This window comes from Protopterus annectens, chromosome 12.part0 (genome assembly GCF_019279795.1).
Source record: "Protopterus annectens isolate FY-2018-M chromosome 12.part0, PAN1.0, whole genome shotgun sequence".
Taxonomy (NCBI): Eukaryota; Metazoa; Chordata; order Ceratodontiformes; family Protopteridae; genus Protopterus; species Protopterus annectens.
This window is the reverse complement of record NC_056746.1, coordinates 1,235,987,664-1,236,003,639: the sequence shown is the minus strand read 5'-3', so window position 1 is coordinate 1,236,003,639 and position 15,976 is coordinate 1,235,987,664. Positions and strand designations below refer to the sequence as shown.

The 15,976-nt window shown below is 37.4% G+C and overlaps 1 protein-coding gene across 1 annotated transcript in view; it reads left to right on the top strand.

Annotated features, from left to right (window-relative positions):
• The window catches only part of LOC122817089 (agouti signaling protein), a 465,337-nt gene that overhangs the window by 214,791 nt on the left and 234,570 nt on the right, over positions 1 to 15,976 (top strand). The window lies entirely within an intron of this gene.

Genomic DNA, 15,976 nt, shown 5'->3' with positions numbered 1-15,976 from the left:
TAATACTGCTCTTAAGTTTCTAGTTGGCACATTTCAGTATGACTTGACGTATGGAAAATGGAAATTTCTTTCAACATTCCAATATTTTTTTCATTACAGCCTCTGGTGGGTAGTTTTATATTTTGCTCCAGTGTATTGGTATTAATAAAGTCTAGGAAGTGCAGAACATACCTATTTTTAGAGATGTAAGTTTGCAACTCAATACTTAAGTAATTGTAGTCCTCTTAGCAAGAAGGCATTTCATTTGATATTAAACACATAAAAGGTAATACGATAATTTCCATGGCATTTGGAGGACATTGATGTGGAGCCATAGCTAGCAATGAAGTAACAGTTAGATTTGTTAAGAGTAATTTGGATATCCAAGAGATCCAAGTTAGGGTTCTGGAAAAGTTGATGTGAGGTGATGGTGTTTCTGATACAGACAGATACTAACCTGAAGTTATCAAGGCATGATAGGTGCTAAACCAAAGTATAGAAGGAGTGCTATCATTGCACTGAAACCATTTCTCAGTACCTATACAAATATCAATATATTTTAGTTGCAGGGGGGCCTCAATTCTGGAATCTTTCTGTTTTGACTCCTAGCATTAAGTAGCGCCACCATGATGTTGTTGAAATTTGGGCTGGAGTTTGCTATATAGAGATGTCCAGTAAGGAGCTTCTGCCTAAAAAAAAGAACTAGGGGTCAACAAAGGCTTTAGCCAGTGTGCAGAAGCCCTGGTATGAGAGGTGTAGGTCATCCCTGGTGGAACAGGACGTCTTATCTACCATCTCACCCTAGGCTATCTCATACTGGATCCCCTTAAAATGACACCAACTACTTTAGCCAACTATTAAAGCCAATTATATTGCCCTGGTATCTAGACATTATTCTTGGTGAAGGTAAAATACTACAAAAGACTAGTGTCTTTCCTGCCTCTAACACATGCATAATAAGTTCCATCATGTCTGTCTTCATGTTCCTGTTAATGAGCCATCTCAAGTCATTTATTCCCACATGGGCCACCTCTAGGTCGTAGTTATACTTGTCTGGTTTAAGTGGCCATACAGCCCTAGTGATATCACAGATCCTGGCACCATGCAAGCAGCTTACACTCATTCTTGTGCTGAACTTGGGTTCTGTATTCCTAACTACAGAACCACACTGTGTCAGCAGAAATAGTGGATTTACAGGATTAGGTCTGCTTTCCTAGTTTCCTTTGAATGATCTGTGTGGAGTTGTAGTATGTGGGAGTGGAGGAGAACCAGTAGGTAATGCCTGCTGTGTTGAAGGCTGAGATCTTTTACAGTATATGTTCTAGGTGGCTTTGGAAACCTTTTCTTTGTAGCCTCACCATAGGTTGTGGGTTCAATAGTGTGTTTGGACTGATGTGGTGCTGTGGGTGTACGATGTTTAATGATAATGGGCTGATGTGAAAGGTTTGCCTCCATGTTTTGTAAATATTTACATCTCTTGTAGGTTGTATTATTAATAGGCAGAAGCAGTGAACACTTGGTAAGAATAAAGCAGTTGCTACATTGCCTTAGAGGACCTAATGCAATCAGACTGGCAAGAGATGAAGTGAGAGCAGACTGTAGAGTTATGCTGTCAGAGCGTGGAGGACCAAGGCTGACCGTACTACCCAGGGGTTGGAGGCAGGCTACTACAGAAGATTTATGGATGAAGAATTTAGAGTGATACACTGAAGGTAAGTTACACTGCAGCTAATCTAGCTGTAGTTAGTGAGAAGACAGAATTAGGTTTGCAAAGAATGATAAAATAGAGGTGATTTGCCTGCTGGCTACTACTAGTGCTGGTCTCACCGCAGATACATTCAGCTAGGACTAATTGTCCCCCTTTGAGTCTTCCCTAACCAGGAGCAAAACAGTAGCGCCAATCTCAGACTGGTTTCCAAGAAGCTAGGGACAGGCTCTTTGGTGATTAGCAGTCTTATCTCAAATGTTATATGTATCTTTAGGTTTGTTGTAGCCTTCTCCGGACAGATGTTCTGAATAGTACAAACAGCAGCTCAGTGTAAGAAATATACATTGCAGAATGATCCAAAACCAGGACAGTCAGGAAGTCCCACACACACTGTCCAGGCAGGGACCATCAGGAATCAACTGTCTCAATGATCCTTCTCTCACTAGGAGCAAAAAAAAAAAATAGCATTAATCCCACACTGGCTCCTAAAACGCAAGTTTCGGGGTTTCCAGGGGTCAGTGATCTCTAGCGACACTAGAAAATAATATTTCCGTGCTCTTCCTCTTCAGGAAGTAACAGAATGACCCTGAAAAAAATGCACTAGTAAAATGCAGAAATGGGTGTGACATAGACATTTTAAAATGAAGCATATATCTGTAGTTTATGATACAGTTCAGTGATATTAATGATGAAAGCCTTCAAAGGCTTAATCTAAATTTCTTTCAAGTAGATTTATCAATCTACTACACATCCACAGCTGTTAGAAATGGTTCACAGTATCAACCATTGTACCTTGAATGCATCCAATGTGACACTGAATTATAAGGCAGTAAAAGCAGAAAAACTTGTACTTTAAACAAGAAAAGCCAATCTGTTCCATGTTTTATTTAGTTTGTAATTAACCTTTATCAATAATTAACATTTCCACATGAACACTATGATCATTCAGCCACATAGCTCAGATGGCAATTACATTGCATTCAAAATCAATATATTTTTCTTATAAAAAAATCTACTTCCTATTCCATTTATGAAATTCTGTGATCAATGTATGCTTTGTTTTAGAACTTGCAGTGGTACAGTGCCTTAAACATTGACAATTTTATAGTTGAAGTAAGAAATTGCTCAGAAAACAAGTGCTGTCTGCTGTTACTGTGTTTATAATGCAGTCCTGTTAAGAAATATACTTATTGATACATACCAAAGCATACATACATGTAGAACAAAAATAGACTGTAGCTACTGTGGAAGAGCTGAAAAATCATTGCGGTTCATTTTCTTTTATATATCTTTGTCAGAAAGGTCTTTAAATATGCAAGTATAGGAGCATTTCAAAAATCTCCAGTAAGGAAAATAGCTACTGTGAGATGGGACACTGAGATGGAATCTGCAACCATGCATGCTTTACAGGGCACAGCTGTTTTTTTTTTTTGTTTGTTTTTTGTTTTTTTTTAATCCCTAGATTATTGTTTCTGCTTTATGCAGACTTTGTTGTTTTAGTCCCAATTCTTGCAAACTGAGTTATAACCCTACAATTATTTTGAAATCTCCATCTTCTGCTTTGTACTGATGTGCACTTCAGGGTACTGTCAGTATGTTATGATTCTAAGTTTATCCATGCAACAAAGGGTTTGGTTATCTGTCATCATTAGTCAAACTGTTGGTTGTCATGCTGTAGGAGGCTAAGTTTACCTCTGCACTGAGGTCATGCTCAGTACTATAAATTCCCACTGACTTCCACATTAAAGGAACATAATTTGTTAGTTCACTGCATGGATATCATTTTGGTATTTCGAACATATATTTTCACTGCAAATCAGATGACAATGTGCTTAAGCCCTAAAATCACTTTTAAAAGTGGTAGACATCTCAATACATTATAGTTCCTTATTCTGGGTGTTGTAGCTTGATGTGAGGTTGTACAACCTGGAGAAGAGGAAAGGGCAAACTTTTCATTTTTTTCAATGTCTGTGAAACCTTAGAGGTATCATAAGGTGGTTACTATACAGTGCCTTAGAAAACCTAATGTATTCAGACATGTGACACCCCCTGTGCAATTAATTGCATTGCAGTACTGATAAAATTAGTTATATTACAGTCATAGTTTTGGACCTGCAATTTGATAAGCTGGCAATTATGTTTTTTTAGATAATTCTTTTATGATGTTTTGCATTTCAGTTAAGGAAGATGTGATGTTACATTATAGGTCCAATTAAATCTACTTTTGTGGTTGAGTGGTGTGAAGCTCATACAATGTAACAAAATGTGCATGTTACTTGATATCAATATTGGCTGCATTTCTAATCTAGAACAGAAGCTGCTGTTAAAAAAGGAATAATTAGTAGAGCATACAGAATATTGCACGAGAACTATAAGAATCAATCAGAAGAGGTCAGAAAGGACTGGGAAGAGAGATTGGATAAGCAATTCACAAAGAAACAATGGACGGGATATTTGTATGACTCCCGAATATACAACAAAGTCTAGAAGATTTAGGATCTTTGCTTGGAAGTATTTACATAGGTTTTTTATACCGCAAGTAGGTTCCAGAGAATTTTTACTCAAGTAGTCAGCAGATGTTGGAGGTGTGATGGGGAAGAAAGAGGCAACTGTGAGCATATTTTCTGGGAGCATAATGAGTTGGCAGACTTTAATGATTCCCTGCAGACTGCTCTGTCAGAGATACTGGGTGAGCAAATTGGTGTAACTTTGGAAATTATTCTTTTGAGCTATGATACAGAATCAGAACTGCCTAGACATAGTAAAGCCTTGTTGAGTCTAATTATGATGGCTGCCAAAAAAAGCAATTACTAGAAAATGGAGATCAAAGTCTAAACCAACTTTACTAGAAGTAGTCAATACAGTAACAGAGATAAAACAACTGGAATTGGGATCTTTAGAAAAGAGAAGCAGCAAATTACATAGGAAAAATGGGAATTGTGGGACCAATGCTTGCAAAGGAGGAAGGAGGTTTAAAAGAAGGCAAGAATGAACTATATAATGTTTGACTGACAATTACTGGATAAATTATAAGTGATGCATAATATTTGCAACTACAGTTATGTCAACATGATTTGTGATGTATAATGTTCATAGATTCATAGGTAGGTACTAGGCTATCGGCCCTGGGGCCTATACAAGCCCAGCCGAAAAGATACCCTGGCATTTGCCACCCAAAAAAATTATTTTCCTGTGCCACTGTCGAGCAGAGCCACAAAGGAGATCCCCGGGGTGAGTTTCCTATTTCCAATCCAATCATCAAGATTTTTCTTGAAGAGTGCTAATGAGGAGCTTTGTTTGATATAGATAGGTAGTTTATTCCAGAGTATGGGAAGTCTCTGGGACAGGAATCTATCCCTCTGGAATGTTCTGTTTATTTTGGTGACAAGGTTTAGGTCCCTAGAGCGTGTAGCTAGGAGGGATTGGGATTTCTTTAAGTGGAGCATGTCCAACAGCTCTGGGTTTGACATAGCTTTGTATGTTAGGTAAGATCACCTCTGAGTAGGCGATATGCGACGGAGTAAAGCTGGAGTTTTTTGAGACGGTCTGCGTAGGGCATCTGTTTGAGGCCGGTAATCCTCTTTGTGAGGTATTTCTGCAGCCTTTCCAGTTGTTGTAGATGTATTGTGAGGTACATACCAAAAGGGGCATTGCACTCTATAATGGGTCTAATGAGTGATGAGTAGAGAGGAACAATGACCTCTTTTTTTCTGGATGAGAAACCTTTTGTGATGAAGTGTACCACGTAGAAGGATTTCCTGACTACTGTGGCAATGTGATTATCAAAGGAGAGACTACTGTCCACCTGTGTCCCAAGGTCTCTTATCACACTTTCGGTGTTAAGTATACTACTGCCTATGTTGTAGTTCATGGGTACAGAGTTTTTACCAAAGGGGATGACAGTGCACTTTTTAGCATTGAGCTTGAGGCCATGGCTTTGACACCAGGCATCTGTCTCAGTGAGGCCCTTTTGTAGGATGTTTAGTTTTCAACTAAAATTATGTCAATATGGTTTGTTTTTATTTATATAAATGTATGATAGCCAATGTCATATGGGATAATTTAATAAAGATGTTTCTTGTTTAAAAAAATACTGGCTACATTTCTAGGCTCACTAGTTTGCTGGGCAGTGTGTGGAAGAAGGCTTTAGGTTTTCTTCCTCTTATTAATTATTATGAAATGGAAAGAATAACACCATCTAACCTGTAATGGTAACTGCTGGAAATGTTCTCAAAATGTTTTCCAAATAATTTAATAATCAATCAATTATTGCTCAGATTTCAAAATCAAAAGCAGGTTATAGTTTATTCAAATCCTAAACTCTCTTCCCCTATTAGTGATATACATACATTGATTGACATACCATTGCATCAAAACTGAACCCTAATAAAGTTTCTCCAAAGAAAATACTGTGGGATTGGGAAATGTATAGCACTACTAAATTAATGAGAAATTACAGTATACCATAATAAATACAGGGCTGAAGCCACTGAGTAATGTTAATAGAAACAAAAAGGTGCAGTGCAGATTGTCCACAATTACTGTATCCCACTAGAAAGCCAGAACAGCAATATATATATATATATATATATATATATATATATATATATATATATATGGTATATACATGATACTCTTGAAACATATACAGAAACCAGACCTCTCAACCTCTTACACCAAGAAATCTAGACAAAGCCAGAAATAAAAGTGGGACAAAGGCCCAAAAATAAGGACAATTTTTAAATATTCCTCTTACAAACATAGAAAGTTGATAGAATAACAGGTTTTGCATTAGCATGAATTTTCTAAAGGGTATGAAGTCTGAAACTCCAATGTCTGTCATTATTTTCTAACTTTAATCTTTAATAATTTTCCCCAAATTTGTCAGAAAACCACAATTCCATGAAAAATGAATGAAAAATTTGAGGCAAAAATCTGGACATTCTGCAAAACTCTGTACAGCTGAGAAGTATGGCTGTTGCTGCTGTATGTAAACAGGAGAAATAATAATGAAGAGTTTTCAACCCCTCTAAGGGTTTCGCATCCAGGAAGAAAGAGGTCATTGTCTCCCCTCATTAGGCCAGTCATCGGGTACAATGCCCCATTTGGCATGTACCTCACTAGACACCTACACCAACTGGAGTGGCCGCAGAAATACCTCACAAGGAGGATCTTAGGCCTTAAACACTTGTTCTATATGGACAGACTCAAAAAATTCCAACTATTCTCTGTCTCATATCGCCTGCTTAGAGGCGATCTCTGCTTGACTTACAAAGCCATGTTTGTCCAACTCTGTTAGAAATGCTACATCTAAAGAAATCCCAGTCCCTCTGCACTACATGCTCCAAAGACCTCAACCTCATTACCACAATCAACAGAACAAGCTGGAGGGACAGGTTCATAACCCAGAGACTGCCCATTTTATGGAATAGACTTCCCATACATGTCAAGCAGAGTGCCTCAGTGGCCCTCCTCAAGAGAAATCTTGATGAGTGGATGAAAAATAGAAAATTCACCCCAGGGATCACTCCAGTGGCTCTACTTGACAGAGGCACTGGGAACTAAGGTCGGGTGGCACAATGCCAGGGTAATCCTATGAACTAGGCTTGTAAAGGCTCCAGGGCCATTAGCCTAGTACAACACCTATGAACCTATGCCAGGTAAAACCGCACAGCAAATGGTGCCATATAGAGTGCGACTGGTGACTTGACAGAATAAAAGTAATGTACAACCCAGATACAAGGCTCAGACAGTCATATCTGGCTGCATTATATGACACAACTAACACTACTTCTGGCATGACAGACAATGGTAACAGGTTGAGCCTACCAACTTCTTTCACTAGGGATTTGCATAAATCTGTACAGGATATCAGCTGCACATAACACAATTCATACTGAAGGAAATAAATAAACTGTCTAAAATGACGTGAGTTTAGAAGTATATTTTTGCAAGTTGTAGATTAACCAAGTTATCCAGTAGTCCCTGTCAAAGTATCCCTTACTCCCTGTAACAGATCTTCTCTGCTGCCTGTTTTACTGTTGTTTTTGGTCCATCACCATGCAACACAGTGTACTTATTGTGAGGCTATTGCTATTTGATGGTCTTCTGTGGGGCTGAGGAGATAAGGATATCTTTGCACTTAATAGGTATATCCTGGCCAGTTCCCCAGGGGCACATTAATACTACTTTGCAACATATACGGTAACAGAAAGAATGAGATGATAAGTGCAAAAAATATCCGTGACAGACACTAGGCAAGCCTGTATGAGGAATATTCGCAAATTTGAACCCTTTGTCAGAAAATGTTTTAAATGTCTCTCAAGGTACTAGTTTTGTCAATATCAAATGTTTCACATAATTTCATCAGTAATATTGAAAATATTGTTGCACATAGTTTTTTACTGTTTATAATTCGCATTTGTCTTTATAGTTTTTGTCTGCTTACTACTATTATTTAAAACATTTTCATATAAAAGTTATTGTAAAAAAAATCTGGTAAAGACTTCATTTCACATTTAGAATTAGGTAGTGGAATAGTAAAGAAATATAATCATGCCTAATTTTGTTAAGAGCAGTAATCCACCATGAACCCGACAAACTAAAACCGGGGGTAGAAAATCAAATAATTGTTTGCAACAGTCAGCATAACATTTATATTTTCTCAGGTTAATGCTACTACCTGAGAAATCCAGAAGTAAATTCAGTGATAGTTAAATAATTCAATAAGGGGATTTCAATCCAAAATGGAAATAACATCATATACTAAGCTTGTAGAAATTAATTGGATAATGAATGCAATGAACATAAATCTTGCCCTATTAGTGGTCAATGCATGATTATTTCTAAAAACATTGCGCAATCACAACTTATTAAAAACACATTACCTATGCAACCCTACTGCAAACATCCCCCACATCTCTGAACTTATATGTATAAACGCCATGGTCAAACAACCGTGGGGGAAAGGAGAAACTTCCTACTAAGGCACACAACACTCTTACACAAATAGTAACCCCACTGTGTTTAAGGCACTGTTCTTTGATCTGTACATAATGGTAATAATTCAACCAGTTGATTTGGATAAGTTAGAAGTTAATTAATTCGTCTTCAACCACCTATAGGGAAACTAAACCAGTTCTCACTGCTATACTATGGCTCCCTTGAGAGCACTTTCTTCCTTGATATCACATTAACTATGTGTAACAAATACAACATTGATACTAAAACATGTAAATACTGAATGTGAACTTTTGTTTCCTCTTACTTATCTCTACGTTTTTCCTCTCTCAAATCATCTTGAATTCTAACTCTATTTTTCATTTCACTGTCTTCTCTGGAAGAATGCTGAAATTAGCTTGCAGCAACATTTTATTTTACTTATAAATTATTGCTATTGATATTTCCAAATCTGACTTATTTTGGTTTCAGCATTTCTTGTAAAAGGTCATATAAAGGTAACTTTAGAATTTCAAAAGCACATGATTTTGTTAACTGACAAAGTAATGTAGAATCTGGTTAGCATATAAAAGTCACTCACTAAAGTTATATAATCTAAGGATTTTATATGTTTACAGTACAATAGCAGCACTGGAAAATTTTAACTAATGCGTACTGAAAGACAAAATTTATAGATATGAAAAAATAATATTACTGTTCAAACATTGTTTTCTTAACTATTATCAGATCTCCATAGGTTGATAAAAACAAGGTTTTCAAAATGACATTAACTTATTAACTATGCAATTCTTTCTCTATTGTGCCAACAGAATCCCAGAAATAGCACTGTCACCTTATAGCCTAAGGCACTATCAACATCTACTCCTAATCTGCAGACAATACAACTTAATATAAAATGCACCCACCATGCATTTTCCATCCTGGCACCTAAAATCTGGGATACTATCCCAGAACAAATAAGATCCATAGTCCCATACAAAAAACATTGACTTGAAAGGAAACAACCACTTCAAACAGACACATTGCAAATGTTACCAAACTGGGGAGCCACATAAACTAAGGCTACTCATCTGGAATTTTTAGACCATAGTACTATACATACAGATATGCCTTGGTGGACTTTCTCCTAATACTTCCTCCCTATCTTTACCCAACTCTACCTACTTTTGGCCCCCATTTCTTCATCGTGCCTCTACAAATCCCTACTAACTTCTCCTCATGATAATCTACTTATCATAAGCTCCCTTCTAACTCTTATTTCCACCTTAAGACTCTTAACTTTTCTTTGATTGGGACAGCTCTGGTCCCCCTTCATCTCTTACTAACTGCGATGACATATTAACTTTGAAATATAATCTTCCAACCTTGTCTAAGCATTCTCTTTGTAAGCACATGAGATATGAATTGTACATTCTTACATACATACATACATATGGGTCTACTACAAGTGCTCGTGCGTTATTAGTTTGTGACACACATTCTTGCTGCCACTTGCTTGAAAAGGCACGTGATCTAACTCCTACTAGCACAATCTTACTTAACTATTTTAGCTCTCCTACACCCAGCCCTATTAAACAGTATAGCCCTACCAGAGCTCTAACTGTAATCCTAAAATTCCCACACAGTTCCTAACCCAATTCTTCATTTCCTAACCCAACAACTTAATCCCCAAATCTAAAATCACGGGTGGCTCCATAAACCTCAAATCCAACCCATTTCTTAATCCTGAATTCCTAAAACTCCCCTCCACTGCCTAAACTTAAAACTTCTCTCCAGCTCCCCAGCTCTTAAATTCCCTTCCCTCTCTCATCCAAAAACTCCCTTGTCACTTCCTAATCCTAAAATCCCCCTCCTGATCCCTAGCCCTAAGACTTCCCTCCGGATCACTGCTGTAATCTACACTCCCACACCCATCGTCCCTTCCTATGGCTGCTGAACTTATCTCACACAAACTCAAATAATGTGTGCAGCAATGACTGCCTGAACCCATAATTGAGTTGGAGCACAGGCAGCAGCCTTTATGAGCTACAAGTAGCATGAGTCACTGGCTTCGTGACAGTGGTCTTTGAGAGCTTGGGACATGACCACTTGTAGTATACAACATCCATGCTGTATATAGTTATTTGTTAACTGTATTCTTGCCATGTTTTGGCGGGGGGTTTTGTGCTCTTTTGATTTGTAAACCCCAGGCTGAGCCTGAAAATGAGCCTGATGTATCAGTGCTCTAACCCCCCCCCCATCAATAAATAGATAAACACACACACACACAAACATAAATAAATAAATACATACATGCATACATAAATACATCGATAATACTTTGTCTGATTCTATATCTCCTGTCCACGTGCAGGAATATAATTGACCATTGTTCTCTGGTAGGCTGAAAAACTACAACTGTGCAGATTTTCACAGAAAATGTCTAGATTTTTGGCGCATATCTTTGGTCTGTTCTCATAAAAATCTGTGTGTTTCTGACAAATTACTGGGATGATCTGAGGACTGAAGTCACTAAATAATGACATACATTTAAGTTTCAGACTTCAAATCCCTCAGAAAATGTATGTTAAAATAAATCCTGTTACTCTAGCAACTTTATAAGCTTATAACAGTAATATTTAAAATATGTTCCTATTTTTGGGCCATTGTCCCCCCATTTTGTCAGTCTTTGCCCAGATTTCTTGCACCGAGAGGTTGAGAGGTGTGAACTGCGCAGATGGATCCCTTTGTGTTTGAAGAGTACAGAGCTGACTTTGCATCCTGTGATATGTAACAGACAAAACATGAAGTTACATTTACATTTATTTTGACAAGGCATAACTTTAAATTAAGTAATTTCACTACAGTAACCCAAGAGAGCCCTAGTGAATACAGGAGTTTATTTAAATCTCTGCATACAAAATGTTGACATTAGCAATCTGCACCACCACCTAGGCCTCCTTTCATGTACTGCAGCTGTCGTACTTTATTGCTGAACACAGCTGATCTCTGCAGTAATAAAGGTAATTTACTGGTCCTGAGACAAGCTTCTTTTGCAGTTATAAGGAATGAAATAGACTTTTCTCTTTCTCATCATATTGAAAACATAATCTCATATTCTATCCAAAAACAGATATCATACCACTTTTAAACCATCATATTCTAAGGCTTTTAGTTTTACTTCCCATTTAGTAAGATTTTGATCTGTTACCTTTTAGGAGTGATATTCATTGCTGTCATATGAATGCTTTAGTGTTTTACACTGTAAACTGTTTAGTTTCCAAAAAACGCTCTGTATGCTGCTTAGGTACAGGCACACAAATAATTGACAGATTAATTATATTATGTCAGAGCTTCTTTCTGTTTGCAGAACTTCTTACAGACATTTCCATATTTTGGGAATTAATATTACAATTCAGAAAAAAGGAATTGTTGACCAACTTCACAATTCTGTCCTTATGTCAGCTTTTTTAAATGATAAGTGCCTTAACAGGCCACTGTTGCCTATGATGCCAGTGCCCCAGGAATTATTAGTGACCTGGGAAGTTGGAATGCTCCCCAGATGGACATAGACTGGAGTAGCTGATGGCCAGGTCACCTACCATGGGGGAATAGGTAAGGTCTGTTCACCTACCATGGAGGAATAGGTAAGGTCTGTTCACCTACCATGAGGGAATAGGTAAGGTCTGTTCACCTACCATGGGGGAATAGGTAAGGTCTGTTATGACTGTACCACTCTGTTGTAGAAACTATCAAGTGACATAACAATATACATATATACATATATACATATACATTAAGGGAGGATAGGTATGCATGTTAATCACTGCGGTGGTGGTGCTGCACTAGCGTTGTCGCCTCACAGTTAGACGTTGCCCGTTCGATTCTCAGTTAGAGCGTCTTCTGTGTGGCGACATGCGTGAATGGGCATTCCTTCATTGAAGGTTGTGCGTTAGGCCCGGCAAGCCAGTATATAAAAATCTACTGCCATTCATTAGCGGGCGGGAGTTCCGCTGTGGCGACCCCTAACCGGGAAAAGCCGAAAGACACAAACAAAGGTATGCATGTTAAGTATGGATGCATGCACCTTATATATCATTGTGTGTGCTGCACCTCAGGGGGTCAGTAGGACATATATAGAAAAAACAATACCAACAGAAGGGATGATGAGGCAACAAAATGCCCCAATCTCCTCTCTACCTCATAACAATTGTGGATGAAAAACTATGGGGGAGTAATCAGCAGCCCTAGGTTGGGGGTAGGTAGAGTGGGCAAAGTAGAAGAGCTGGAGATGAAGGAAGGAAACGAGTACGTAACAGGCTTTGTCAGTTACACTTCAGTAATTTATATCCACACTTCAATGCAGCTGTCAGAAAGGGCATGATCTGTCATGTGGGTGTGCAGGAATGTAGCAAAGGCTGAGTATAAACTTCTCATGCCATTTTATTACAAACTAAGGTAAAAAAAAGCAAATTATATTTCATGCTATTTAACATGTATGCAGCAGAGCAGGAGAATGTTAATTCTTTGGCAAAAGATTTAAATAATGAAACCATACTTTGCATTGGACTTTATGCATGTTTTATTAAAATACACAAAGAAAATGTTAAGTGTCAAAAGGTAACACTGAAGGGCTTGTTTGCTCCCTGGATCTAATATGCAGCTATGTAATATGGAATCACTTTGGAGCCAGCTAACCTCCCATTTAACTACAACTAAATTTGGGTTTTTGAAACTAAATAATTTATGATGATGAAAGACTGAGAAAATATATTTGTAGCATTAATGAATTGTCTTTCTTAGATTTGGCATATTTGTTTATTGCTTTGCTGTTTACTCACAAGCCCTTCAGCCTTTTGTTTGTTGCATTAAAAGGGTCACTCTGACCTTCTGCACCAGATTATTTTATTTCTTTTGTTGTTTTGAAAACTTTCTTTATGTTTAGGTTCTCTCAAATGCTTACTATGCAATGCTGTGTCATGTAATTTTCTCTATAATAAACCTATTAAAATACTTTGGATTTCCCTAGACGTACCTCAGTCTCTGACATTCCCTTAATGAAGAAGCTGCATTATTTCAGAAGTGGCATACATTTACACTGTTACTGGTTTCCTTCAAAGTTTTAAATCAGTGGTCTTTTGTTCTGCCTCATGACACAGAAAACTGAAAAGGCATAAAATGCTGTGCAGAAGTCAATAAATTAACTTGCTGACATGTCAGATTGAGTCATCACTTAAATATGTTTTAAATGACTTCAAAGCAGTTGCTATAATGTCAGTGCAGTAAATTAGGAAAAGTCACTACAACCAAGTGATGTCTGTTTCACTTTAGCCAGATTATCTCATGGGAAGCACAAATGCAGCGACTAGCAGAAGGTTTACAGTGCAAAGCAAGCAGCTTTGTAATTTGTGTTGCACAGTGATTTAACACTATCGTACAAGAAACTTAAAGAGGAGTTATCTGCGAGCCCTTTATCAATTTTATCAATTCAGATGTTTTTGAACATCAATACCTTTATGAAAAGTAAAGATAATATGGCTTAAGTTTATAACAAAGAAAAATGTACCCACCAGCATAAACCATTAAGTTCTGAAACATTTTCAGTCTTATGAAAAAGAGTCTCCAAGTCCACAAAACTGAAAAGAGGCTAGGTACTTTTCAGACAACATAAAAAAGTGTTTTTTTTAGGCTACTATTCAGAGTGGGTGAGACAAGATGATGTTGTGCATTAAAATGTGTTAAGAAGTACAGCTGCCAATGAGACAGAAACTGATGCAAAAGAAATCAAGTTACGCTATCTTTTAGAAAACTGCATGAAGTTACTCTCTGGAAGACTTCCTAAGAACAGCTGTTGTAGTACTGAGTGTGAAACAAGAGATATGTTTGCCAAAGTAATCACACATGTTCCCTATAACTACAATGAATATTTGGTATGAACAAAGCAGAAAAGCTCAACCACTGCTTATTAACTGTGTCCATAAAGTTTTACATAAAGTACTGTTCACAATATCGTACATCTGCATTTTCTTATGTACATTTGGTAGAATTTGATTTAGCTCTAAATACATAATAGTGTAATTCAGTATCCTATGTTCTAGGAATATTTAGCAATTCAATCATTGGTAGGCACCTGCTGATATGTTTTCCATTGTTTTCTGTTATACAAATGTGAAAAGAGTAATGTTTTACCCTTAAACTTTACAGATGAGAAAAGAATAACATTTTTATCCCTAAAAGTATATGTAATATAGTTCTGTTTGATTGGGGGTTTTTTGCATAATTTATAACTCACATTCAGTTAATAGTAAGTTGGGTAATATACTGACTGAAAAGTTTATTTCCAGTTATGTAGAAAGTTGTCATTAGGCAAATAAAATAAGAGCTTAAACGAATTTTGAAGCACCTGTATGGGAGACAGAAACTATAAACAAGATTGATAGCTTTTAAGCTTGTTATTAGGAGGCATAAACTTAATTATACACTGTGTTAATTATAAAAGTACTACACACCATTACTTTTATGCCATAGTTGTTGTGACATGTGATCACTTAGGCTGCCTGCTGCTTTCACCTTTTATTCTAGCATCATGCTTCTATTTTAGTTTTAGATTGTAGGACAAGTAATGGAATTTATCACATTTAGTTTACTAAAGTGCTTTAAGATCATTCTCTGAAGAAATGATCATTTTATTTCCCTGCTGCCAAGGCAGCTCCTTCAGTTATGGTTACTTGCCAATCCCATTTCCACAGAAACACATGTTATGCATGCTCTGAATACAACGTCTGTTCTACAGGTCACCAAGTTTCTATTTCATAAGAATCAGGTGCCCATGTCACAAGATGCCAAGGAAGAGAATGCTGATAACCATTTTCCAAAGGAAGTCATTGTTGGTGTAGTGCAATTTATATTCATCTCAGCAGAACTCATTTAAGACTTCTTGTTGTTTGTCTTTCCGGCTTTTCCCGATTAAGGGGTCACCACAGCGGAACTCCGGTCCACTAATGATTAGCAGTAGATTTTTATGGTGCCGAGTTGCCAACCCAATGCCCAACCTTCAGCGAAGGCACGCACATTCACGCATGTCTTTCGGAGGCCACTCAACCACGGGGAGGAGATGCAGGCCCCGCACAGAAAGTACTCCAGCCGAGAAATGAACAGGAGAACCTCTTGCTGTGAGGCAACAACGCTACCGCTGTACCACCACGGCTTAGAACTCATTTAAGACTTATGTACTTCTAATTTCACACATCAACTTCTCTACTTTGAAACTGCAGCGATTTTTTTTAAATATGATAAATGTCAGGATGTCACCTGAAACCAGTATTAAAGCATCAATGATCAATGAATGTC